Source organism: Serinus canaria, chromosome 5, assembly GCF_022539315.1.
Source record: "Serinus canaria isolate serCan28SL12 chromosome 5, serCan2020, whole genome shotgun sequence".
Taxonomy (NCBI): domain Eukaryota; kingdom Metazoa; phylum Chordata; class Aves; order Passeriformes; family Fringillidae; genus Serinus; species Serinus canaria.
In genome coordinates this window covers 15,627,572-15,644,160 of record NC_066319.1, presented here as the reverse complement: position 1 = coordinate 15,644,160, position 16,589 = coordinate 15,627,572, and the positions used below count along the sequence as shown (strand labels likewise).

Genomic DNA, 16,589 nt, shown 5'->3' with positions numbered 1-16,589 from the left:
TTTAACTTGAAAAATACCACTTTCTCCAAAATTAAACTGTCTGTGGAGGGAGAAAAAAATAAGTTTCAGTGTCAGCTGATGCTAATAGTCCCTTGTCAGAGGTTTCAACTCTGGGAAATCCTGCACCAAAAATATTTTAGGTTCAGTAACAGTATTATGAATATAGAGAACATGGAGTAAAAGGACCCTGAGACCCTATTAATGAATCATCTGAGTGTTCTTTTCTGGGTTTTGCAGGTATCTTAAGTGTTTTATGTGCAGCTCTGAGGAAAACAGAACTACCATTCCATCTGTGTAACGTGGCTTGCTCATTCTTCTTCTTTCTCAGCCCAGGTTGGGATTATTCCTATCAGCCCTTTTGCATTTTATGCACAGCTTCCCAAAATCCATCACTTCATTAGGAAACAACTGTGTCCAGCAACACTGGCAAGAGCAGGAGCAGATCTGAGGTGCTCACAGAAAAGCTGGGAACAAAATTTTCAAGAGTTTGGAAAACACTTCTCATAGCAACTGGTTTGGGTTGGTGCCTGAAGCACCCCATGGCAGGTCAGAATCAATAAAGGGGACCTCATCAAAACTACTTTGCTTCCCAGATATATTTCCTCTGAATGATTCCTGCTTTTCCTAGGTTGAACACTGTGTATAGGCTAAATCAAGGAAGCTTTTTTCCCTTACCTGGCAATACTGCAAGTCTCACATGGGTATCTGAGCAAGAAGTGATATTGCTTCCATTCTTCTATGCAATTCAGAAGTCAGGATGTTTATTTAAGTTTCTAAACTATATGGACCATGTCAGAGCTCTGCTGGAATTTCTGAAATGGTTGATTATGGGCATCAGTTCACACTGGAAGGAGGATTTAGGTGACTCTTGGTGCATTTGGTGCATTCATATCCCTGTCCTTGTCCTTCCTGGTTTTAAACTGTCACCTGCCAAAAACATGCTGAAGTCAGGATTCAGCTGGTGGCCTGGCTGGTGGGAGAAGCAAAAACTGGCCTGAACTTCCCTCTTTTAGCTTTGCCTGAGCTTGGTAGTGCTGACTTTAGTGAAAACTTGTTTTTATCAGTCTTTAAAGCTGCTTGCTTGTTACTCAAGGGGCAGAGAGGCAGTAGACTCCAGCTGGTTAAAGTCACTTCCCTGACCACAGACTTTGACCCCTCCCCAAAATGCTAATTCCTAGTGCCAACCCAAAAAAGGTTGCTCAGCTCCTCTTCCCTGTCCCTACCCCTGCTCTTTGACAAATGTAGATATTGCAACTCTTTTTCTTTTTTTTTAATCAATTCATTCAACAGTCTCTCTTCTCTTGTTGTTATGTACCTATCAAAACATATACAACCCAGAAACACCTCAGAGTACCTTATTTATTTCTCTTTTACTAACAGGCTGATGTTCCTAAACAATGGCTGAAGAACAAACCGAGGCTCCAGGCTCGGTTTAGTGCTGAGTTTTGCTGTATGGACCCCGGGATGTTTCTGAGCTGGTTTCTTTGAGAAATGAGGGAAGTCCCAGGGAGGGCTCTGCTGTGAGCAGTTCTGCTGGCTCCTTCCCCTGCAGCCACAGCCAGGCAGCCAAAGGATCAGCCGTGAGTACTCGGAGTCCTTTTCCCAGGAGGGCCTGAGCCAGGTGGAGGTGAAGGATGGCAGGAGGGGCAGCAATGTGTCTGTGTCCCCAGCAGCCCTCGGCTGAGTTCAGCTGTGCAGCGGGATGTGCATTACAGTAGCCTGAAATGTCTCTCTCTGCTGACAGCTGAAGCTGATGATGCACTGGGCCAGACATTTCCTTTGCCCAAGCACCAGTCACTTTGGCCAAGATCTAAGGCAGGCCTTGAGGCCAGGCTGAGAGAAGAGGCAGGGCTGTGCCCAGCTGTGCAGCCCTTCAGCAGAGAGCCAGCATTTACCACACTGACCACAGCCGTGCTCCTGCATACAATAGCCAAGAAAACCTGCAAGAACCATTGGCTTGAAACATGCCCATGGGGGAGATGATTCTCCTCTGGGTCATTAACTCCTGAAAAGACTTTAATCAGGGCCAGCTTGCAAAAAAATCCCAACCCAAGCTCAATAAGACCGAGACAAGGAGGCAGCTGGTTAGCTATAACTAGTGCATTTAGCTACTTCCCTAACCATTGTCCACCCTTATTAATGGTTAAACGCTCTCTGTGTCATTGTTTGCCGTTTCTGGCCAATTCAAACTCTTTCAAGTGGGAGGAAGAGTGAAGCGTGGAGGGAAACCAACACCAAAAGCCTGCTTGTATTTTACAAGACACCCAATTAAATGTCACCTCAGGTTACCTATAAGTGTCACTTGCTTTCCTGTTGAGGGACATTTATTGGAACTCAGAAATGCATGAATGAGCAGGGCTCTTAACCTTGCCTTGAGACTGGTGAATGCGTATTGTGCCTAACTGTCATCCTTCGTACTTACGTGTTATCTTTCCCTTATCTCCACAGTATCAGAGAGCTTCAGTTTTCTGCTTATTTATCTCCAGGGTGTCCTGAGGACTTCCTAAAAGAATGAGATCTGACTAACTTGTCCAAAGTCACAAAAGAAACTGGCGGCAGCACAGAGGATTGGTGATTTGCTAGCATGACATGTGGGTGACCATGAAGTCTTTCTAGAGCACCTCAAATGTCACAGCAGCCCTTTGGCCTTGGGCCCCTGCCCTTCTTGCATGGGAGGGGTGGAAGCTGTGCTGGGCTCAGGCCCTTGTGGGTCTGGGTGCCCCGTGGCTGCCCCTGTATGGCACAGCTGGAGTCATGGGAGCTTTCCCTGGCCAGGGGGCTGTGGCAGGTAACTCATGCCCCTGCTCAACCACTGATGCCTTGGTCCTCCACCGAACTGAAACTGCTGAGAGTGGTAGATCTGTTAGACCATGTATTTTTCCTCTTGCAGCCAGATGCTCAATAAGGATTAAGCCGAATCTACTACCTAAATTTCTTACTTCCTCACTTCCAACTCCTGCCCAGTGGCCATGACATTCTGTTTCAAGCAGGGATGAACCTCTTCTGGTAAATGAAACCCCATACCCGACCCTTGCCTCAGACTTGAACCAAACTTAACTTGACTCTTCAGTTGAGTTTGAAAAGTTGTTTCAACATTTTTTTAAGCTCACATTCCTCTGTTCTCTTTGGGTTTTGACTGGAGGTAGAGGCACCAAAATACCCTGAGGAATGCTGTCTTAGATTAATTTCTGACCCTGGTGATTAACCAGTCTCTCTGATCCTGGTTAACTCTGCTCGTTTACAGGCCAAAAACCCACTTGGGCAAGATTCAAACAAACATCCAGGCCAGCAGCTTCAAGTGCTCTCATTCACAAGCGATCAGTCAGAAATCTCTGCTGATTTTGGTGGCACTGACATCAAAGGTACAGCATTTTTCACTGCATGACCACTCTGACGTCACCACTGTAAAGCCTGATGGAGGATGGAATGAGCAGATCCTGCCAGTTTTCTCTGCCTGGATTTGGCAGCACGCAGAGGTTTCGTGATGTGCTCTACTGGAGGTGAGGTGATGTTGGACAGCTGTGACAACCCCTCTGTCAGATATGGCACTCAATAACCTGACCTCAGGGACAGCACTGAGTCTTTCTAGGAGTCCATCACTAAACTGACATGCTGCATAAATAGCTCTGTGCTTTCTTTTTCCTTTTTTTTTTTTTTTTTCCCCTTCTTCTTGCTCTTTTATCTGACAGACAGCCTGGTTCACAGAACAGCATACTGGGAAGATGGGCTGATATGACTGCTCTTCCATGCAAAGACATCCAGTATTTTCTCTTGGGCTGCTGTCTTTCCCATTCCAGTGCTGATGTACTACCATATGCTCCTGCAGATGCTGCTGTGGTCCTTGTCTTTCCTGAGAATTTACTGAGCCTTGGATGGGCTGAGGTATGAGGGCATCAGGACCACCCAGTGCATGGTTGGCGTATTGTCCTTACAGCACTCAAACATCTGAGCAACAAAACATTACGCAGGAGATAATGAACCTTTTTTCAGACAATTAAAAAAATCAGACAGTGGCATTTCAGCCAGCCAGGATGGCTTGAGCAGCTTCCACCTGCCTAGCCCTGCCATTGAGATAAGGTCCACCTTGCACTGCAAGAAAAGTAATTGAGGGGCAAGACTGACTTCCTTTCTCCCTTCTCCCTCCTGCCCAGGTTGTTTTTGGCACCTCCCCTGCAGTGTCAGTGCCAGTGTGCAGCAGAAGAGCATCTCATCTCTGAGCCATGCTGGAATAGGAGGTGGGAGTCAGCACTTTTCTTCCAGCAGATGCCACCCAACCTTGACCTCCACCATCCAGATGTGCAGGTCAGTGCCCCAAAGCAATGTTTCCCCTTGACTCTGATACTTCTACCCAGATGATCATTTTAGCTGGTAAAGAATTTTTCTAACATATGAAGAAATAAAGACCTAGAAAACCAAAATATAACTAGTGCCCAGCTGCTTCTTTATCTGGCTGTGCTTTGTTTGCACAAGCTGGAGAACTTCGTGGTGCCAGGAGGGATGCGATAGAAGTTCTTTGTCTCATAAATTATTTTGGCCCAGTCTTCCCCCGGGAGATAGGACTTGAGAGCAAGAGCTGGCAGCATGGGTTCTGCTCCCAGCTTTGGCACTGACCTGCTGCGTGACCTTGGACAACTCACTTCACCTCCCCTGAGCTTCTGTTTCCCCTCCTCTCCTTTGTCTGCCTTGTTTATTTGGACTGTCAACTCCTAGAGAAAGGAATTCAGCCTCCCTGGCAGCTTGAAGATTGCATAGCGTGACAGGAGCCCAATCGGACTCGCTTCTGGGAGGTACTACAGTAAAAAAGTTCATAATGATGACTGGAACTAGCATTTGCTAAACAATTGTATGGGAGCTTTGCTTATTAAGGGGCATACATGAACTAGCAGAACATCTCTGACGGTTCAGTCCCGTCCAGGGACAGCAAGTGTTTTTGTTCCTTTTCCATGGCCACACTGAAGACCATATCTACCAGCCCCATAAATATTGACATCTTCTCCCCGTCCCAGCTGCACAGTGGGAGGAGTGGGAAGCATCTGCTGAAGAAAAGGGAATGTTTGTTGGAGGTAATGAAGAAGGCTTCTCTTGGAGTCCTCCCCCTCGCACACATGTGGACAGATAACAGCTCTTGTGAGAAAGGTTGAAAGAGCTGGGGAGGCCTCCTGGGAAGGGCAGGGAAACACTCCACTTTGGAGCTGGTTGGCACCAAGGGCAGAAAGGTGGAGAGAGGCTGTGGGGGCTAATGCAGGCCCTGTCACCCACAAGTCAGGGATGGAACAGACAAAACCAAGGCCACCAAAAGCCTATGGGGCAGATCATCTTTAGGTGAAACCACAAGAGCCTTGATTCCAGAATACACCTCTTTCAGGTACGTGCTGCAGCTTTGAAGTCCATTTTGCCCTCTGGATGGTATCAAAAGGTGTAATGAAGGGCTTGTCATTGCATTTGTGGCTCTAGAGGAGACTCCATGCTCACCCACTGCCTCCCACTCTGCTCAGAGTCCCCCTGGCAGTTCCACTGCTGTCCCACAGCCAAGAGCATGGCCTCCTTTTCCCGCTGAGTGACCCACAGCTGGTACACAAGGACATCATGATAGGACAAGAATCACAGCGTTTGTTCTACACGCCACTCCACAGATATAGCTAAGAGCAAATTGTTTCCCTAACATGCCAAGGATGCCTTCAGAAAACCTCTTACCCCACTACCCCTTTGGCAGTAGCCCTGCAGCTTGACAAACTCCACTGGAACGCTTGTCTGCTTTTAAAATGTCTTGGATGCATTGCATGTATTGGCCTGTTATTGGTTTTCTCGAGCCCCGGCGATACAGAGGGGTCTGCTGGGAGCGGTGTGGAAAGCAGCTCCTTAAGTGATGCTTTCCAGTTGACAGGACTGGAGGGCAGGCACTACCTGCTGTTAAGGGAGAAAGCCAATCCACTTGTTAATCCATCAAGCAGAGGCCAGTGCAGAATTGTTCCCCCCCAGTGCTGCTTTCCAGTGCTTTGTCCATTTATGCCTGTGCTGGTGAAGGTCCTCCCCCTGCCTGCCTGCCCCCTCAGAAGCATCCTTCTGGGATGAGTTCTTCCTACCCTGGCAATGCCTGGGAGTGCAGGGAGCCTTTTTCTGTCTCCAGATGTAACAGGTGGCATAAAGAAGGCATAAAAAGAGGAAAGATGATCTAAAAGAATAAACTCCATCTGGCCTTAATTCTCTACTCCCCACTGCAACAGGAGCTTTGGAAACTCAAGAGACAGATGAGCACACATGGAAGAGCGATGCTCAGGTGCAGAGCGAGCAGGAGTGTGCATTGCCACTGATAGTGTTTACAGAACTGTGTTCTGCCACTGCATCCATCTTGCTGCACAGCCTGAGGCCATCACCACATGAAACAGGTAAAAGGCAGTGGCTGCATATTTAAAGGAAACATAATAGGAGAAGAAAAAGTCTGCTTTTCACGGCTTGCAGGTTGCGGTTAAGTAGTTCCTCCTTTCCGTGGCAGTCACTGGGGCTCAGAGACCACCACAGACATGCAGTTGCCAGGGTCTGAAGGGTGAAATTCCTGTGTCTCAGTCTCCAAATTCTTCAAATAGTCCCTCCAATTTTTATGTTTTCATAAAGGCATGGCCTGCTGCCGGGTGACCTGGAAGAGGCATCGCAGTGCTTTGTCAGCACACTCGCCTCACTGCAGAAGCTAAGGACCAAGTTGTCTTATTAATCATTTAAAAAGTGGGGAGGCAAAAAAAATAAAAGGCACAGTTCTGGCTAATTGTAGGGGGGAAAAATGAGGTCAGAGTTCATTTTTTTCTCTGCTGTCACTTCACAGTTCACTGGCTGACAAGGAAAGCAAGATAAGAAGAGACTGGAGATAGTTCAGGGAACTGAACTCCCTCTCCCAAGGAGAAGTGGGGGAGTTTAGGTTTCTGATGTGGATGGAGAGGCGACTGTGCTGGGTGTTGAGCCGCAGCACTTGGCAGAGGGGATGCCATAAGCTGCTCCAAGAGGGAGCGGGGGGGTTTGGCATGGTGCTCACAGAGCAAGTGTGTCTCATTTTTTGCCACCCCATAAACGTACTGATGTTGGTGCTGCTCACAGGTAGGAGCTGAGAGAAACTGGGAGCCTCCTGCACCAGCAGCCATGCAGGATTTCAAGCAGATACATTTGATTCAATCTAAGCCTCAGGGTTTATCCACTCTCAATTTTTTGGGTTTTTTTAAAAAATTCTTTTTAATTTAACATCTATGCAAAAGTATGGATTGGAGGGGAGAGCAGAGCCCTGGTGCTCCTTCCTGCTCTGACACTGGGCTGATGATACAGCAAAGCCTGCCAAACCACCCTTCCCTCATTCTGTCCCCCATGGTCGCTCCCACTATGAGCGGCAACTGCTGGAGTAACCGAGACCTCCTCAGGAGCGTGAGATCCAGAATCATTCATTTTATGAGGCCCTCCTGCGAGAGCAAGGGATTTGTTACCCTGATTCCTGCTGGGGAAGCGCTCCCACAGCCACAATGTGAAACACAATACGGCACGGACTCTGACATTCAAGCTGGGTTATTTGAGGCAAGTTTGTTACACGGGGCCTATGCAGCACAATTCCAGCAGTAATTATCCAGGCTCCTTGCACCATTCTGGCCAGTTCAGTGCTAACTCTGGCCTGAAATCTCAAAGTCATGGGAAAAGCTGATGTGTCTTGCTTGGCTTTAGGGGTATAGAGGGAGGAAAGTGGTCAGGAGGAGGAATCACAACCAAGGGGTGGCTGATTAGTGAAGACCCCAGTGCTGGGGACGTGCTCTAGGGATGGGATGTTTGCCTCTGTGTGAGCATGAGCACTGGACTGTGGCAGGTGGCTTGGGACTTTCTTCAGCAGTGGCACTCATGGAATTTCAGTGTTAATGAGAGATGTAAGCTTTCTGCTACAGAAATTGAAGTGATGCCTACAACTCCTGAGGTCAGGCCAGGGGATCATAGCAGCCTGTGAATCTCTGTCCCAGGGCTATTTAGCTTAAGACTTATCTGCAAGATGTTGTTTTAAGGTAGGATCAAAACTAAGATTAATGTATTTTTCCTTCCTCAACTGAGCATGTGCAGAGCAAGCAGGGATTGCAGGGGATGTGTGAGGTGAGAAAGGTGTCCTCAAACTCTTGTGAGAGGTTAACCTGGTTCCTGAAGTTTGCACAAGCCCCCACCAGCAACACTGGTGGTGTGGCAGAGCTGAAGGCTGAGCAGGTAAAAGGCAGGAGGGCCATTTGTGCCAGTCCCCAGACAAACATGAATCACCTCCAGCACAGCCAGTTCCACCATGCTTCGAAGCAGAAAACAACTTCTGAAGAGCCTTGGAATGCTAAGACATGTAAGAAGGAATGGTGGATAGAAAGGGCTGAACAGGGGACTATAAACATCTACAAAGATATGTTCCCCTACCCTCCAGCCAGGATCCATCCCTTCCCAGCCCTATTTTCCACTAATGCAGGATAATTCCTAATTGCTTTTGCTATGGAAGTAATAACATGTCAGGGTGTTTTCCTCTTTTCTTTTCTTTTTTTTTTTTTTTTCTCTTAGCAGGGACAACAATCAGGACCCTTCTGCATTTAGACATGAAGGAAAACAGTCTTGTTTTCAATAAGACAGGGTCTCTTCCTCCATTGCTCAACTGCCCATTTGCACAAGGCTTTCTGGCCCTGTAGTAGCCTGTTTCCCTGGAGAGTACAATCAACATGGGGAGGCAAGGCAGCGTTGGAAGGTAGCCTGAGGATAACAGGCGTTATAAAGAGGAATTTTTTTCCCTGCTGTTTTTGTTTGTTTTACCACAGAGGCTCAGAGGAGCTGGCCAAGAGCCTCACACAGCAGGTGCTGCCTGGGAATGCAAGGGGAGCAAAATTCCTACTAAATGGAAGCATTATTTGACACCACTGCCTTTCGCAATCTTTTTCTTTTGTTTCTGACAAACTCCAAGGCCTCCTGGGCTTTGTGGTCAAAGCTGAGTTGGACTCTTCTGCAGGGGAGGAAAGGGAAGTAGTAAGGGTGTCCCCAAACATGCCAAACACTTGGGTGACAGAGACCAAGCCTTCTGGAAACAATACTGCTGGGTTCCCACAGAAGTAGCAAGAGAGCCAACAAAAAAAAAAAAAAAGAAAAATCACCTTTGGCTCCCTCACAGCACCTCACAGCAGTGTTATACCTTTTTCCTTTTTTGCTCTTTTTTTTTTTTTTTTTTTTAGTGAAGGAGAGGCTGAGCCTGCACACCCACACCAAAATGCTTTTGATATTTGGAGATCTACAGGAATGGGTCACTACTCTGGCCAGTTTGTTGTTGTCTACCGTGGCTGTTGCAAGACTCAAAGAGAGAGTAAGTGTGGCTAAAGGAAAGCAGGATAACTCCTTCCTTTACCAGAGGCTTCCCCTGTGGCTCAGTCCTTCAGCTTCTCTAATTTTCTTTTGGACTTCAGCTCCTTCCCAGTAAAACTGGCAGAATCCATGGGTGGGGGCCATATATCAGCAGCATGGGATGTGTAACTATTTCATATGAATGATTTTCTCCCCCTTCCACGCTCTGTGGTTCCTGGGGGGCCAACAACCCCAGCCTGGATGCTTTTAAACAGTGCTGTGTGAGACACAGCCACATTCCTTAGCTGTAAGTCTTTAGAATCACCCACCAGCTCTCCAAAACAAGTTCAGAGCATGACTTGAAGCCACACAGATGATGTGGCTCTTCAGGCCCAGAGGTAAAACCTACAATATTAGCAACACAGTGGATAGGTGGTGCCCACATTCCACTGGCATTTCTCCCTGACAGTGTCCAGCTATTGCATTCCTCAGCCCAAGCAGTAGCTTTCTTGAATTTCTTGTACTGCAAAAGATGGGGAAATCCATGTGAGACAAGGATCTGATGCTTCCCAGTTCTTCCATTGCTATTTATTGAGTACCCTAAAATTAATGAAAACCAAAGACACTTGAATGGAGTGCAGAAAGTCCTAAAGTTCAGAAAATGAAAATTGAAATGAGCCTCTTTCAGAAGGCCATTTGTATATCATTAAAATTTCTGTCCACTTAGAAAGGGAAAGGAAGCAAAACTTAAAAGCTTCTGGTGTAAATTTGCAATGGTGAGACAAGTATGTCCTTGACAAATAGCCAGAAGGACAAGCTACTGCCATGATCAAGCTCTTCAGGATCAGGAGTTCCAGTGAATGGTATAGCTGATGAAAAATAGAAAGGATGTAGAATAAGGCTGCGCAAATCATTTCAAAGATGGAAAATATGCCTTGATGGTGTGAAACACAGATCAATCTCCATCTCCATGTCTAAAGGGGATGGGGAGAGTGTAGTAATGTATAACACATCTGCGCAGAGAGATGGGTGAAGTGTTCAGAAGTCCTTTGGCAAGGGTGGTCAGAGCCCTTGTTTCAGCAAGAAATGTCTGTCTGGTTTTTACATCAGCAAGTTCAATTTCTCTTCATTTTTCTAAATGAAAGTATTTTGAAAAATATTTTCTTAATATCCCCAGTGAATTTTTTCTGTATTCGTTAAGGACAAATGATAATGCAAACAACAGTGCAAAAAGTTTTTAAATAGCTAAAACTGCAGTAAAGTTGACTCACAAATACTTCTAATATATCAACTTTTTGTCCAGGTGCCAGGATTAAAACCAAACCCAACTCCAGGCTTTGAAGGATGTAGGGTGCCAGGCAATGCCACTCAGTTATGAAGCAGAGGAAAGTGTAAAGCTGATGGCTACGTGTGAAGCCAAACAAAAGCAGATTAGAAATGAAACACATTTTTAAATAAATGTGAGCTTCGAAATCAAGTAATTTGATGAGTCTCCAACTTCTGATGTGTTCATATTCCCATATATTGGTATGTCCGGAGCTGGATGTTTTCCTGGAAGATGCAGCAAAGCTACTGGGCTCGGTACTGGGCTAATTGACTGCAACTGAATGGCTTTGAAATATAGGAAGTCATACCAGATGTTCTCATGGCTCCTTCTGGCCTTAAATCCTGTGATTCTATGAATGAGTTTCTGAATCTGCGAAATCCCAAGTCCTGAGAATACAAACATATGAGTAGAGTTATACTTCTGGCCTCCACATCAGAAGAAAGATATTGAATGTGCATTGTTGTGATAAATCAAAGAAGCAGCTAAATCAGAGCTGTAATAAAAGTCAACTGCAGATCTTTGTGCAGAAATTGGTCATATGTCATGTGAGGACAAGGTTTGGAGATGAGATTTCTCAACATCTGAAATGACTTCTTCTGGAAGCAGCCTCTTCCAAGCACTGTGGTGGAGATCCTTCAGACTCTCCACAGTCTGCTGTGCCACACAGGAGCCTGTTTGACAAGTGACGATCAGTGAGGCACTGAATGCTGCTGACCACAGTGTAATTGAGATGAGCATCCCTGCCACGAAAACCAGCAGCGAGACATTCAAGCCAAGAGAAAGGGGTTTTGTTTTTCTGGGCTTCCTTAAGGGGAAGCACATCAAAACTGGGGAAACTGAAATCCATAGTCAGCAAGAAAGCTTACTCAGCCAGCTCTAAGCACAGTCACACCAACCGTGTATCCACCCACTCCGAAAAGTTTTTTGAAAAAGGAAGAAGAGCAGCAACAACAAAAATCTCAGAAGAATTATGATAATTCTGTGAGATTTGAAAACACACCTAAGTAATCTGATTAATTCTGGGAGGAAATCCTCTCTATACCCCATAACTGGATTCAGATGACATGAGTGTGAGTATCACCACTGAAATTCCTTCTTGCCAGGCTCTGAGCATCTCCAGTTTCCTGTCCTCACCATCTGTCTTGGCTATGCCTCTGGCTCTAGCTGGAGAAGGCAGCAGAATGGGCAGGACCCACCTGGGAACCAACAGGTCTCATCAGCACAACATGGGGTGATTCCTAAGATGCATGGTTGATCACTGTGATGCAAATCTCCCTCTTTCATGCAGGGAGGGTTCTGGGCCCTTGCAGCACGGACCCATTGCTTTAAAGAAAACCTCCAAGAAACAGACACTCGGTTTGAATGAAACGCTCAGAAAAAGAACATGTGCTGCCAAAATTCTCCAGTGAAGCACCCTTATTATATAATGCCAGGCTACATGTGTCGTGCAAAGTGCTGTCTGTCATTTGCAGAGGGCCCGTTGATGCTCTAACGTCACCACCAATGTCACGCAACACTGGGTGAAGCAAAGAGCGCGGCGATGTCACCAGGAAACACATAATGCCAATGACAGTGGAACTAATGTACAGGCGATTGTCCTTACATTATTCAACACTCCCAATTGCTCTCTGGTTTAAGTGGCTATATGATGTAATAATATATAAATACTGTAATGAAGGGTTTATTTATAGCCATCCTCAGTGTTACTGGTGAAAGTATTAATGCGCTTTTCCCACGCTATGTTCATTGACCGCAGCCGTGCAACCCATTTTCAAGGGACCTTGTCAAAAGAGTGTTTAAGCCATTCCTCAGTCAGAGGAACAGGTGAACAGCTAATGCAGCAAGGGAAGTAATCAGCTTTGAAGATGGGAAGGAAGAAAACCAAAAACAAAGCAAAGAAGTGTGGGTGAAGAGAGGACACACCTCAAATGGAAAAAGAGGGTAAAGTGTCTCCAAAGCTGGCAACTACTTTCCAGCCTGGGGAACAACAGACTCCATGGAGAAAAAGACACTTGCACCTAGCTCTCATTTAAGACATGATAACTGATGGAGGGAGCAGGGGGGAGTGATCAGACCTTGGACCAAAAGCAGCTTCAAGTCTTAGAAATATGGAGTGATGCCATTCACACTGCCAGAGTTGCTCTCGATTTCAGTGTTGGCCTTAATTGAGCTTGCATTTCTGTATAATCTTTCACATCTTTTAGCTTTCCAAACCACCCTGGAGCCGCCAGTAGCTTCCAGATGTTTTTCTTTCGCCTCCTCCCTGAGGATGGCATGGAGAGAAAAACAGCAGGTACTGAATGGTTGAAGGTGCAGGATTTCAGAAGGACTATGTGGCTCTTGCAGAGACACACAACTCTCCCATTCCTACGCTCCATCTGCAAAGAGACTTCCCTTTCACTGTAAACACAGCAAAAACGGGAAAAAGCAGAAAGAAAAATTTTTACTTGTGGGAGAAATGTGTGATTTCATCACTGCAAAGTGTGGGTTTCTTGGGATGTGTAGAAGAATCCACAATTACCTGGAGAGACAAAGTGGTGGAGATGGGGCTTCTGGCTCTCTGGCCTGCTTTCCTCCTGTGCTGCACCAGGTCCTGACCCACTGCTGAGCCCCTCCTGTTACTGCAGCTCCATTGCTGACCTAGGAAGAGATGCTTTTCAGAAATTCATCTGATACCTGCATTTCCCCTATTTAGGGAGGAGCTTTTCCTGTCTTTGACTTGGCTCATCATTCCTTGCAGGGTGTACCACATATTTTCATTAAGGGCTCTTTGAGTGGTGAAAACAGGGCCGGGCTTGTAAAGATAATGTCAAAATTTCTCCACCCAGATTAGGACTTCCCCATTCATCTTTCTTAAAATTTGCCATTCCCAGTGCATGAAAATCCTGTGTATCCATGTGGGCTTTGAGTGTGAAGCAGAGCAAGAAATGGGGCAAGAAATGGAGTGACAGCAGGAGGGGATGTATCTTCCTCCACTGCATTGGCATGCTGCCAGCAAGTGCAAGAATCTGCCTTTTTTTTTTCCCTGTTTCTCAACAGAGCTGCGCTGTAAACAGCATTCATCACACAGGGAGTTCCACTTAGAAATGGGTGAATGCTAGAAAAATACTATTTACAAGTCCTCCCTCAAATAAAAACCATGAGTTTATTTTGGCACCGGCAGTGATTCTCCAAGTGATTGCTTCTGGCAAGTGCTCAGGCAGGTACAACAACACTTGTTGAAATATTCAGAGGATGGGGACATGTTGGAGATACTTGTGTAAATGTGAGCTGTGGGACAGTTGTGCAAATCTGTGCAGTGAGGCGTTTGCATAACTGGTTTTGATTGCTGCTTGTGGGTTCCAGACTCCTGGAATCAAAGTGGTGAAGCTCTGCCACATGACGGAGGTAAACAGGGACACACGCAGAAACTCATCAAGAAGAGTACAAATGAAAATTAACAAAAAAAAAAAAGGCAACAACAAATAGTTGAACTGCAGTCAGGCAGCATAGTTTACAACCAGCCCAAAGACTGAGAAACAGCCAAAGAAACCATTCACGTAATAACAGCATGTCAAACACATCTGTGGAGTTCCTGTAGCATTTGCAAACAGCGGCCTAAACTCAACAGGATTTACTTGAAGCAGATCATGAGATTAAAATCAAGAGAGCATGCAAATATCTTTCTGGAACAGGGCCAGGAGACAGTACTACAATTGCATGGTTAATTGAATTTGGCAAGCAGTCACCCAGCTATATTTCCTCTGGGATTGACATGTGGAGTGGATCGATTGATACTGGAGGAATTAAGGATGGGGATCGCAGAAAAAATGAAGATTTGACCCAGTGGGCTCACCAAGGTGGGCAGATGGGCTAATGTTCAGTAGGTGGCACCTACGAGCAGAGATCCAAGGCTGGTGTCACCTCAGATTGCCCCCCCATCTTCCAAACACTTGTCCTGATGCAGACAGAGACTTAACCATATGCTGGCTGTAGCTGGTGTGCCCACATGTGAAAGCAATTGCAAGGCTGGGAGGGCTTGGGTTCTGTTTTGTTTGCGTTGTTCATTATCTACAAATGCAATTACCAAGGGATAAATTAAATTAGGTTGTAGCGTTATTTTGAACATCTTTTCTGGTTTGCTTTACTTCAGATTTTCTGAGAGGCCAGTGTTTATAGTTAAAAGTACAACTTGGCAGAAGTACAATCAGGAGTGAGCAACGCATACCACAAACAAAACCATTAAGACCATTTAGAAAATTTTTGCAAAAGACAATCAAGTATTACAGGCCTAATTTCCCACTTGGTCACCATGATTTTATGTCAACATTAACACCATTGACTTCAGCTGAGCCCTACAGGCACAAAGCTTGTGTGATGGGGTGGGAAACTGGCCCAGTTTAGGATTATGTATATCGTATTATTTAAAAGACAAAGAAACAAATCCCAGGAGTGTGTAAGTATGCTGAAGTCTCTGAATGTAGACTTTTCCCACTGTAATCAAAAGCAGAGCATCTGTGTACTGGAAGGAGTGGAATCAGGTGTCCTCTACCTGCTATTGGCAAGGCATGGCCATCAACAATGAACATTTTGGGGCTGGATGTAGAGTGTAGGACAGGATGGATACTCTGTAAAATAGAGAGGTGACTAAAGAGAAAGGTGTGTCTTCTTCCCTGAGAACCTCCTCCCCCAGTCCTAAATACCTTCTTATTTCTCATTACTTCATACACTAGGATCTATTTTTATTGCTTCTCAAATTAGTATAATAATTTTTTTTTCCGTACGTGTACAAATATAGAGATACATAAACCCAAAGAAAGACAGGAGGGTTTTTTTCTACCTGGTTGATCATTGTTTTGGATTTTTTTCATTTTAGGGCTTTTGGAAGTGCAATTATATTAGACATGCTGGGCTGGCCACTGGGATGAGTAAAACAGTTTGGGAGAAGAAAAGGTTTGTGAATATTTCAGGATAATTACTAACAGTTAGTCCCAGACCCAGAAAAAAAATATTAAAAAGAAAAGCAAAGAAAAAGAGAGAAAAAGAGTTTTGCCTGTTACTGATTTCCTTTTTGGTTTCAGGGGCCATTGTTTGTTTTAATGACAGGAAAAGAGAGCTGTCAGAAGACATTTGCATAGTGCAAATAGGGTCACAAATCAGAGGGGCTGTGGAGATCATGTAGCACTGAGCCGGCACCCATCGGTGTGCTGCTACGAGGACGAGGTTGTTTTCTGTAGTAATGGGGAAAAGCTGATAGTTTTTCCACATGCAGTTGAGGGCTCAAGCAATTTTGGGGAAGAAAAGCTTCCCACTTGCAGCAGGGTCTGCTGGGCTCTCATGAAGGCGTTGCTGTTTGTTTATTTTCCTAGCTGTGTGCTTAAGATGCATTCTTTGAAAATTTAGCTGATGGGTCTGTTTGTATAGACTGCACTGCTGGTGAGTTAGACCAGGGGTTTGTGTTCATTTGGGAAAAGAGAAGGAATCCTGGCCATCAGAAATGTTTACTATATCAGGAAATGAATTCACTACTTGAGGGTTCCAGTGGATATAAAACAAAAATTAAAACAAGAGCCTTGTATAAACCCACTTTGTATTGCCTCCTCCATAAACAACCCCATACATGACAAAGCTCGGAGTGAGTGAGAGAGGTAGTTTTATTGGGGCATGTGGAAGTGAGTTAATTGCTGTTGTTTTTTGATTGTTTTTTTGCACATGTTGGTGAGTTTGAAGTGAAATCTGGTTGTCTTTTCTTTCTCCCATTCCAGGGAGAGCTGAGCCTTTGCTGAGAAATAACACTAGGCAAAATGACTTCAAGCTGTCACCATTACACAACCTAAACTTTATTTCTTCATTAATGCATTACAGAGCAAAAAAACAATGAGAGCATTCCTCTGGAATGTGTGTTTACTGAGCACAAAATGATATGTTTACTGAAATAGCAGTTGCTGCCGGGTTACCCAGTGGGAGA

The 16,589-nt window shown here is 45.4% G+C and overlaps 1 long non-coding RNA gene across 4 annotated transcripts; it reads left to right on the top strand.

Moving 5' to 3' along the window:
- Positions 1-1,252: 1,252 nt before the first annotated feature.
- Positions 1,253-16,491, top strand: LOC108961280 (uncharacterized). Of its 4 annotated transcripts, none has more exons than XR_007777796.1 (6): positions 1,253-1,580; positions 2,487-3,500; positions 4,152-4,302; positions 6,225-6,386; positions 9,210-9,337; positions 10,619-16,491. It is a non-coding gene; the product is annotated as an uncharacterized LOC108961280 (long non-coding RNA). The 4 variants fall into 4 exon arrangements; XR_007777797.1 differs by having other exon boundaries at positions 1,253-2,788; positions 2,891-3,500; XR_003946233.2 differs by having other exon boundaries at positions 1,253-3,006; positions 3,245-3,500.
- Positions 16,492-16,589: the final 98 nt, after the last annotated feature.